A 10,049-nucleotide genomic window follows, 5' to 3' on the forward strand; every position below is an offset into this window, starting at 1 on the left:
CTGGCTCTGTGACCTGCCACCGCAGGGTCTGCCCAAGGCTGCTAACCTCTTCAGCCAGAAAGGATTTCTGACAATTAGGTAAGCCTTACGATGTAGCTGATGGGCAAAGGGAAGACCAGAGAGGGAAAGAGACTTATCCAAGGTCACAGGGAGTGGCTGGCCAGTTCTCTAGCTCTCAGTCCACCGCTGGAAGCCCCATTTACATATTCATCTGTAGCCCAGGGAGACGCCAGGGGGTTTTATTTGGGGAGGGGAAGACCCCAGTTGGGGAAGTCTCCCCAGCTTTCCTCAGGGCGCATGATAACAGCAGCAGGTGAGAGGCCTGTGCTGGCCCGGTGCCCCGCGGGAGAACAGTCAGTCTCAGTGACATCTGAGGTAAGCTTAGCAGGAATTCATGTCTCCGTTGTGGAACTGAGGGGAGCAGAGCTGCCGCTGGAAATCCCAGCTCTGGGCTCTTCTGCGATGGCTCTTTTTGTATGGACCGTGTGCCCCCCCACGGCTGCTGAGCCCCGCCTCACTGTGCGGCCTGCGGAGTGTGGAGCCCCACGGAGAGGCCACGGGAAGGCGCGCAGCTACTTCGTGGGGTGGCTCAGAGCCCCCAGGTTCAGCACCAGCTGGAGAACCAGAGGCAGGACGCACTCCAGGGCATGCCATCCCCCCCTTGGTTCCCCTATCTGCAGAGGGAGCCGTGGGGGCCTGAGGACACTGGCCCCAGGAGTCAGCTGGTGACTGCACCAGGAGCCCCTTCACCAATATGCAGCGAAACCCATTCTCTTTCAGTGAAGGTTCCCTTTCCTCTACACCGCTGTCGGGATCCAGGGAAGTCTACGCATGCCCGGTCCCTCTGCCCTTCCTCTGAGTCACTGTGCCCCCCCACCGCAGAGGGAAGGATTCTGGAATGAGGTGGGGCGGGTGGGAGGGGAGCTGGCTCGTCCCCCTCTGGACTTCCCCTCTCTCTCAGTGAAAATCCCACCCAATTATCGCATTACTGGGACCTGGGCTGTGGGAGTGGGGTGGGGGCCGAGCCCTAGGCGGCCGACTCCCACCTCTGCCTCCCTAACCGTGGGGCCCGGGGATTAGAGCCTTCAAGGGGAGCCCCCAGAGGCTGCTGGCTCTGCACACACAAAGTGGGTGGCTGTGCCTGCCAGAAGGATGGCCGTCCCGCCAGGCTGGGCTCTGTACAGAAGAGAGTGGGTTGGCGCTGTCTCCTCAGTCTCCCTCCTGCCCCCTCACTGCCAGGCCCCTCTTGCCTCCCTTTGCTGCTTGCTTCTCCCTCCTGCCGCCCCTGGGAGAGTGAGCTGGGCACCCTGAGTTCCTGCAGGGAGAGAGAGGCAGAGCTGAGCCCCACCCCGACTCTGCTCCCGGATGAGGCTCCCTGTTCTGGAGAGTTCCCTGCAGATGTGCATTGCAGCGTGCCTCTGGGGGAGCTGTGGTCAGGGCAAGCTTCGTGGTGGGGCACTGGGTTGGGGGCTTCAGAGCTGGCCCTTTGCACAAGCTGATCTTGCAGGGGGCTCCTCCTTCGTCCCCCACCGCACCCCCCGCAATCTTTGTGAGAGCCTTGGCCCCTAACAGCCCACGTGGATGCTGAGAGGAAGGGTGGCAGGGACCCCCAGATGGCAGGCAGGGCCTTGGAGGGAAGGCTGGCGTGGTGGGATTGCTGCCTGAGTCCGATGGCAGGGGCCACCAGCCCTCCACGGACCCTGTGAGGCTCACACAGTGGTTGTGGGGAGAATGGGAGGTCCCGCCCCATTTTCTGGTCACCATTGAAGCCCCGGAGTCTGTTTCTTGCAAGCCCAGGAGCATGGGGGCCCGCGGGGGCCATCCAGGTTGGTCTGGAGAGAAGGCAGGTGCAGAGGGGATGTTCCTTTCATGGCTGAGTGGGTGGGATTCTTGCCTGCTCCCTGGCTTTCAACTGGAAGTTCTGCAACCTGACTTAGGATACAGTCAACCCCGTGTCGTGTCTTCATTCCCTGCATTTGCTCACGAGGCGCCCCTCAGAGGCGTGGCTCCCTCCCAGTGGGCACCGCTGAAGGTGGGGGCACCTTCCTGGCAGCGCCCTCTGCTGTCACACGGAGGGAGCTTCCCTGACCCGCCCACGGCCACAGATCTGATTCAACATTCCCCATTTATGGATGATCCTGGAGAAAAGACCTTTTTCTTGCCCCATGTAGGCTGCCTGAGGCCCCTGGGGGCCGTGTTCCTTCCAGAATAGGGAGGCCAGCTGGGAGGGCAGTTTGCTTTCTAAGGTAGTGAGCTCCCCATCTGTGGCCGTGTTTGAATCCCTGGGTAACGGGTATCAGGTGGTCCCTCCTGTACTGAGGAGGAGGAGCCAGGCTTTCAGACACTAACTACCGAATCATTCACTTCCTTCTTTTCCAAAAAGAAGTTGAGGGGTGGCAGGAAAGGGTCTGGGCAGCCAGGGGCTGGACGCTGGGGAGCCTGTGACTATGACTTCAGAGGGGCCATGAGCAGACAGGATAGGGGTCCAGGGTCAGAAGAGGGGTGTTCTTCCTGCCTCCTGCCCATTTGGTCCTAAGCCCCTTCTGGAAGCTTCCCTGACCCACCATGGTGGGTCACTCCAGGGACACCTGCTCCTCAGGGTGGGGTGTTAGCACTCGGAGGGCCCAGAATTTCCATCCACCTTCAGTTGGTTTTCACAGCACCCCAGGACAAAAGAAATACCCAATGGTTTTGTTTAGCAAGTAATTAGGTCCAAACAATGTAATAATTAGTAGCTCTTTTTGATAAAAATTCACGAGTTAAAAGAAAAGAATACAATTTTTATTTCATTCACACGTAACTGCAATTACTTACCTGTGGGCAGCAGTGCCTGCGGCACGAGGAGCCTCTTCTGTTCCGTGGCGGCGTTCACCTGTCCTTGCCTTTTATCACGGCAACAGCCAGAAACTCAACTTCACAAAGATGGAGAACTTCCAGAGGAATGTGTCACCATCCCAGCTGAGACGGAGCCACCTGGAGCCAGTGGGTGTCTGTCCTACGGAGAATGACGTTGCTGTCTCTCCCTTGAACATTTAAAACACCCTGCGGTGCCCCAGGGTGCCCTGGCATACAGTTTGGGAACCCTGGCTCTAACGGGAGCAGCTGAGGTGGGCTTGGCTACAAGGGTCATCTCGGCTTTTCTGCCTCCCCTCTCCCTCCCCTCACCAAGGTGGGTGCCCCTCTGGCTATGTCCTGCCACATGTCTGCTCTAACCATGTGGTCCTTGGCTCTGACCATCAGCCCACCTCTTTCCTTCTTTGTTTGGGTCATATTTGTGTACTGAAAGCCCCTCCTCCTCCCCAGCCTGGCTCCCTGGTCGAATTTCCACCTGTCCTGGCTCTCTGAGAGGCTCTCACTGTAAAGGCAGACTGTCGGATTGGAAGGCTCTCCAGCCGTTTGAGTGCAGTGACAGTGCTGCACTGTCGGGTCCAGCGCCCCCAGATGCGTCTGTCTCTGCATTCGGGGCAAGAAGGCTCGGCGAGGCTTACCTCTCCCCACGTCCCCAGGGGGACTCAGGCAGGATTGGGGTCTCAGTCTCCCTGAGACTTGTGTCTCTGTGGACTGCGTGTTTCCCACAAGAGTAAGTCCTTCCAAGATCCAAATACCGGTGGCGGGGCTTGGAATTCCGAGGCCGTGTGGTGAAGACTGTGCACGTGGACAGCCAGGGACTCGATGGAGAGGTGTGTGTGGGATGTGTGCCCACAGGACAGCGCCTGTGGTCTGCGTGCTCATCTTTCTGAGTCGTGCCCATGGACGGAGGGTGAAGACCCAGTGGGTCGTTTCCCTGCCCTCTGGGGTCCCCAGGGAGAGCCTCTGCAGAGGTTTGGGGCAGTCCCTTTGAGAAGGAGTCCGTCTGTCTCCAGTTACCATACCACTTTGGGCCTTCCCCACTCCGGCAGCCTTTTCCAACTCCCCTGGGAGTTCCATTTCCATTTTGATTGGAGGCTCTGACTAGGCCCCTTTGGTCAGCGCCTCCTTGCACAGAAAAAGTGGCTCAGAGTGAGTGACAGAGAGTGAGGGGCGAGTGGGTGGGAGCCCCAGAGCCCCTCCATGCCCTTCAGGACCTTGACTCAGAGATCGCACACACCCAGTCTGTGCCCCTGATGTCACGTGGGAGGCTGCCATCAAAGGCTCATGGAGCAAACGTCCCCCATAACCCAGATGCCTGTGTGCCTCAGGAAGTGCAGCTCTAGCCCACGTGTCTTTCTCTGTCGGCACCCGACCTTCCGTACCCCAGCCCCAAGGCCCTCGTCTCTCCATTTAGGACGTGGCCATGTGGGAGGCATGGCTGATCCTGTTCTTGTCACAAGTTACATTACTCTTGAGCCCGCTCTCCTCGGACAGACAGAGGAGGCCTGGTGATGTGGGTTTTGTGGATCACTGCATGGGGGAGAAAGGATGGAATCCACAGAAGCAGGCCACTAATCCAGAGTTCCAGCTCTGGATTCTGCTTGGAGGAATGAATGAGCTTGTGAAATGCTGGCATCGCCCAGCTGGAGTCCCGGGGGCCCAGAGCAGCTGAATAAGTAAGGCCATAGGATCTCAGCATCAGTGATTTGCAAAGCTGGGAGCACAGATCGAGGGTCTTAGAACCATAGGAAAACAGAATTTGGGGATAGAAATCAGCACGATGGAATTCTAGAGTGCTAGATTCTTATCAGGACCGTTAGGACTGTCTTTGTCCTGGAATCCTTGCCCCGGGGCCTTGCTCTCCTGTGAAACAGGTGTCAGCCCAGCCTTTCTGTCCAACATGCGAAATTTTGTGACAGCCCCCCAATCGGGCCTTTGGTGCTGGAGTGGCCACCTGCCACAGTTCTGCTTCTGGGCCAGCACTGCCGCCACGCGGAGATGCTGAGTGAGGGGGCATGGACGGGACACCAGGCCACTCCTGGGTCCCGCACCTGCTGGCAGTGCCGGTCTGGGCTTGGCTGTGGGTGGAGCGAGCCCTGCGGCCCGAGTGCAAATGACTCTCCTCCTGGTAACAGGGTGACCACAGCCCTGGCGGGTCTGTATTAGGTGCAGGGGGTGACTCGCTTGATCCCGAGACCACTAGAGATGCTGTGTCACCATCCTCAGGGCAGGAGTCAGAGCTGAGGCCCGGAGGCGTCAAGAGTGAGATTTATGGGGCCACCCGGTGGCGCAAGTGGTTAAGTGCGCGCATTCCACTTTGGCGGCCCGGGGTTCGCAGGTTCGGATCCCGGGCACGCACCGATGCACCGCTTGTCAGGCCATGCTGTGGCAACATCCCATATAAAGTGGAGGAAGATGGGCACGGATATTGGCTCAGGGCCAATCTTCCTCAGCAAAAAAAAAAGAGGAGGATTGGCATCGGATGTTAGCTCAGGGCTAATCTTCCTCACACACACACACACAAAAAAGGCGTGAGATTCGTGGGCTGGCGTTCAGAGGGTTAGGGTCTGGGTGGCTCCCAGGCGGTGTCCTTCCCACTGCCCTGTCCCCAAGCTCACAGTCCCTGACTCCATGCTCAAGACTTTCCTCTTCTTTGGTGCACTGCACCCCCCGTGTTACCTTCGGGGTCTCCATCAGTGATGGTGGGGGAGGAACGCATCTGTCGGCCTCCATCTCCCGAGGCCGAGGGAGGCTGGCGTGTTGGCTTCCCACACCTCTACGTTGGGCTCTGTGGGCCAGGGTGGGTGAGACGTGATCCTGGGAGGGTGTGAGCAGGGTGGGGCCTAGGGCTGAGGCTGTCCAGAGTCTCACTGGCCACTCGCATCCCCTCTTCTCCTTCTCTGGCTCCAATGACACTTGACGATGTGTTTTCTAGAGGCATCAGCCCCTTAGTGGGCCTTGTCCCTTCCTACCTGCTGGCAGGGCCTTGCTGCCCAGCACCCCCAGCCCCCGCACACCTCCAGGAGCCCAGCGTGGCGCTGTGTCAGCTCCTTTCACCACACGGCGGCTCCCTCCCCTCAATAGGCATGGCTCCTCTCTTGCTTCATCAAGGGAAATCGAGGCCATCAGCTTCCCCCTCACAACCTACAGTGGAACCTCCATCTCTCCTGCCTCAGAAGAGGACACTTCCTTGTTCTGGACTCAGCAACCATCCCATTTCCCCCTAGATCTACCACCTGCCCTCTAGACCAGCATCTTCCTCTTAGTCTGGAAGGTAGATGCTATTTTAAATGGTACTGTTTCTTTCAATTTCCATTTAGATTATTTGTAGCCAGTATGTAGAAGTACCATTGATTTTAGTAGATCGATCTTATAGCCTTCCTAAACTCACTTGTTATTTCCAGGAGTTTTTTTCATAGTTTCTGTAGGATTTTTTACAGAGACAATCATGTCATAAAGACAGTTTTACGTCTTCCTTTCAATTCTGGATACTTTTCATTTCTTTTTCTTGCCTTATTGCATTCTCTAGAAACTCCAAGACAATGTAAATAAAAGTGGTGAGAGTGGATATCCTTGCCTTGTTCTTGATACTGGCAGATAGGCATGCAGTGTTTCATCTAAGTATGATGTCAGCTGTAGGTTTGACATAGATGCTTTTTATCAGGTTGAAGAATTCCCCTGTATTCCTAGTTTGCTGAGAGTTTTTATCCAAATGTCAGAATTTGTCAAGTGATTTTTCTGCATCTATTGAGGCAAATTATATCGTTTTTATTTAGTCTGTTAGTATACTGAATTATGTTAATTGATGTTCAGATATCAAACCAACCTTGCATTCCTGGGATAAATCCCACTTGGTTATGCTGTATTGTCCTCTTTATATGTTGTTGAATTGGATACGCCAAACCTAGTTAAGAATTTTTGCATCTATGTTCATGAGTGATATTGGTCTGGTATTTTCTTTTCTTATAATATCTTTGTCTGATTCTGGCATTGGGATAATTCTGGCCTCATGGACTACTCATGAGTGTTCCCAACTCTTTAATTTTCTTGGCAAGTTTGTGGAGAATTGCTATTATTTCTTTCTTGAATGTTTGATAGACTTCACCAATGAAGCTATCTGGGCCTAAAATTTTCTTAGGAAGAAAAGTTTTCTATAGAAGGCTGTAACTGTACATTCAATTTCTTTAATAGATATAGGGATGTTTTGGTTATCTATTTCTTGTGAGCTTTGATAGTCTATGTTTTTCAAGGAATTTGTTTATTTCATAGAAGTTGTTGAATTTGTTAGCAGATATATGTTAATAATATTCCCTTTTATTTTTTAATAGCTGTAGAATTTTTAGGGATGTCACCTTTCTAATACTTGATATTATTACTTTAGTCTCTCTTTTTCCTGTACAGTCTGGAAAGAGTGATCTTTTCAGAGAGCCCATGGTTTTAGCCTGCTTGTGATCTTCTCTTCCTGAATTTCTGTTGATTTTGGACTTGCTTAGCCTCCACAAACTCACAAGGCAACTCTTCATGATAAACCTGTGTCTGACCTTCAGGGACTCCAATCGCACATGTATGAGGCTGCTGGAAGTTTTCCCACAGCTCCCTGATTCTCTGTCTATATTTTCAGTCTTTTCTTCCGTGCTGTGTCTTCAAATTCACTAATCTTCTCTTCTGCCATATCTAATCTGCTGTTAATCCCACCCAGTGTGTGTGTCATTTCAAATATTGTAGCCTTCATTTTTAGAAGTGTGATTACCTTAGTATATTATTTGTCCCGCATAACTTTCTCAGTCTTTCCTCTACCTTCAAGAATATGTGAAATTCCTACAATCACTCTGTTGATGTGTCTGTGTACTGATTTTCTCATCTATGTCATCTGTGTCTATTTCTCTTGCTTGATTCATTTTCCTCTTCATTATGGGTTGTATTTTTTTGCTTACTTGCATGCCTGATAATTTTCAACTGAATGCCAGACATTGTGAATTTTACCTTATTTGGCTGAATACTTTTGTATTCTTATAAACAGTCTTCAGTTTTATTCTGGAATACAGTTCGGTTATTTGAAAACAGTTTAATTCTTCTGAGGCTTTCTTTCAAGCTTTGTTTGGCAGGACCTGAGCAGCATTTAGTCTAGGCTAATGTTTCCCCTGTGCTGAGGCGATGCCCTTCTGCTGACTCCACCTGGTGCCCTCTGAGTTATGAGGCTCTTCCACTCTGGCTGTTGGGAACATAAACTGCGAGCTCTGGGGGTTGTTTCTCTAATCCCCCAGGAGGTTTTCCTGGCCTTGAGTAGTTCATCACATGCATGTGATGCATGAGCATGTGATGCTGAGCTGCTCTCATGGATGACTTGAGGGAGCCCTCTGCAAATCTCGGGGGCTCTCTGCACTCAGTTCTCTCATCTATGGTGCTCTGTCTTGTGAACTCCAGCCAGTATGGATCCGCAGACTCCCAACTCTGTCTCCTCAGCTCAGGAAGACCCTGGGCTCCCCGGGTCCTCCTCCCTGCTGCAGTGTGGACTCTCCCCAGATAGTTGGCTGTGCAGCCGTAGAGCTCACCTTACGTGTTTCCCCTCTAGAGATCACTGTCCTGCACCATTTGACACTCGCTATCTGCTGTTTCTTGTATTTTGCCCATTTCTTTTCTTTTCTATTCTTTGTTGTTGTTTTAGATAGGAAGGTCAATCTGTTCCCTGTTACTCCATCGCTGGTGAAAGCAGAAGGCCTGATGTCCTTCATTTTAATTTTAGTTTTATTAATGGATGTGAAGTGGTAGCTCATTGTGGTTTTCATTTGCATTTTTAAATGACATTTGTATATCTTCTTTGAAGCATCTGCTTGAGTGTTTTACGCATTGTTTCATTGAGATGTTTGCCTTTTTATATTTGATTTGTAAGAGTTCTTTATATAACCTAGATGCAAGTCCTTTGTCAGATATGTATATTATGAACATTTTTCTCTCAGTCTGATGCCTTGCATTTTTATTTTCTTAACAATGTTTTTTGTTGAACCAAAGTTTCCAATTTTGATGAAGTGTGTGTCTTTTTTTATGTTTAGAGCTCTTTATGTCCTCTCAGAAATTATTACCTACTCCAATGTCATGATGATATTCTCATAGAGTTATTTTTAGGAGAATTCTAGAGGATGTTCCTTCCAGAAGAATTTCTAGTTTTAGCTTTCATGTTTAGATCTATGATCCATCCTGAGTTAATTTTGCATATGCTTTGAGGTAGGGGTCAAGGCTCACTTTCCATCTGTTTATCCAGTTGTTCCAGCACCATGTATTGAGAGACTTTTTCTTCCTAGTTGCTTTGCCTTGATGTGCATGATAGAAGCTACTTCCAGACTCTTGGGTACATTGACCTGTATGTCTGTGCTTGTTCTTTGTTCATGCAGCCTATATTAAGTCTGCCAACTTTGTTCTTTCTCAAATTGTTTGGGTTATTTTAGGCCCTTTGCTTTTTCATATAAATTTTAGCATCAACGTGTCCATTTTCCCAAAAAAGCCTATTGAAAATTTGTTTATGAATTTAATTTTTAAACTTAACATACAGTAAAATTAACCTTTGAAATGAATTTTTCCATGAATTTTAACACATGGGTTTAACACATGGTGTAACCACCACTACAGTCAGGATACATAATAATTCCTTCACCCCAAAACACTCCCTCATGCTGAGCCTTTGTGATCACACCCTCCCCATCTCCTGGCCCCTGGCGACCACTGCTCTGTTCTCCATCTCTATAATATTATCATTTTGAGAATGTCATGTGAATGGAATCATACGGTATGTAACCCTTTGAGACTGGCTTCTTTCACTCAGTGTAATGCATTTCAGCTTCATCCATGTTGTTGAATTTATCAATTGTTCGTTCATTTTTATTGCCAAGGAATGTTCCCCTGCATGGAGATCCCACGGTGAGTTTGCCGCTTCTCCTGTTGAAGGACATTTGGGTTCTCCCAGTGTTTGGCAATAATGAATATAGCTGCTGTAAACATTAATGTACATGTTTTTGTGTGAACAAAACTTGTATTTCTCCTAGGAGTAAATACCTAGAAGTAGGATTGCTGGGTCACATGGTGAGTGTCTATTTAACTTTATAAGACATGGCCAGACTGTTTTCCAGAGTGGCTGCACCATTTTGCACTCCTACCAGCAGCATTTGAGTTCCAGTTGCTCCACATCCTTGCTAGTGCTTTGCATT

This window comes from Ceratotherium simum, chromosome 4, assembly GCF_057802395.1.
Source record: "Ceratotherium simum simum isolate JZ-2026a chromosome 4, ASM5780239v1, whole genome shotgun sequence".
In the NCBI taxonomy this organism is placed as follows: domain Eukaryota; kingdom Metazoa; phylum Chordata; class Mammalia; order Perissodactyla; family Rhinocerotidae; genus Ceratotherium; species Ceratotherium simum.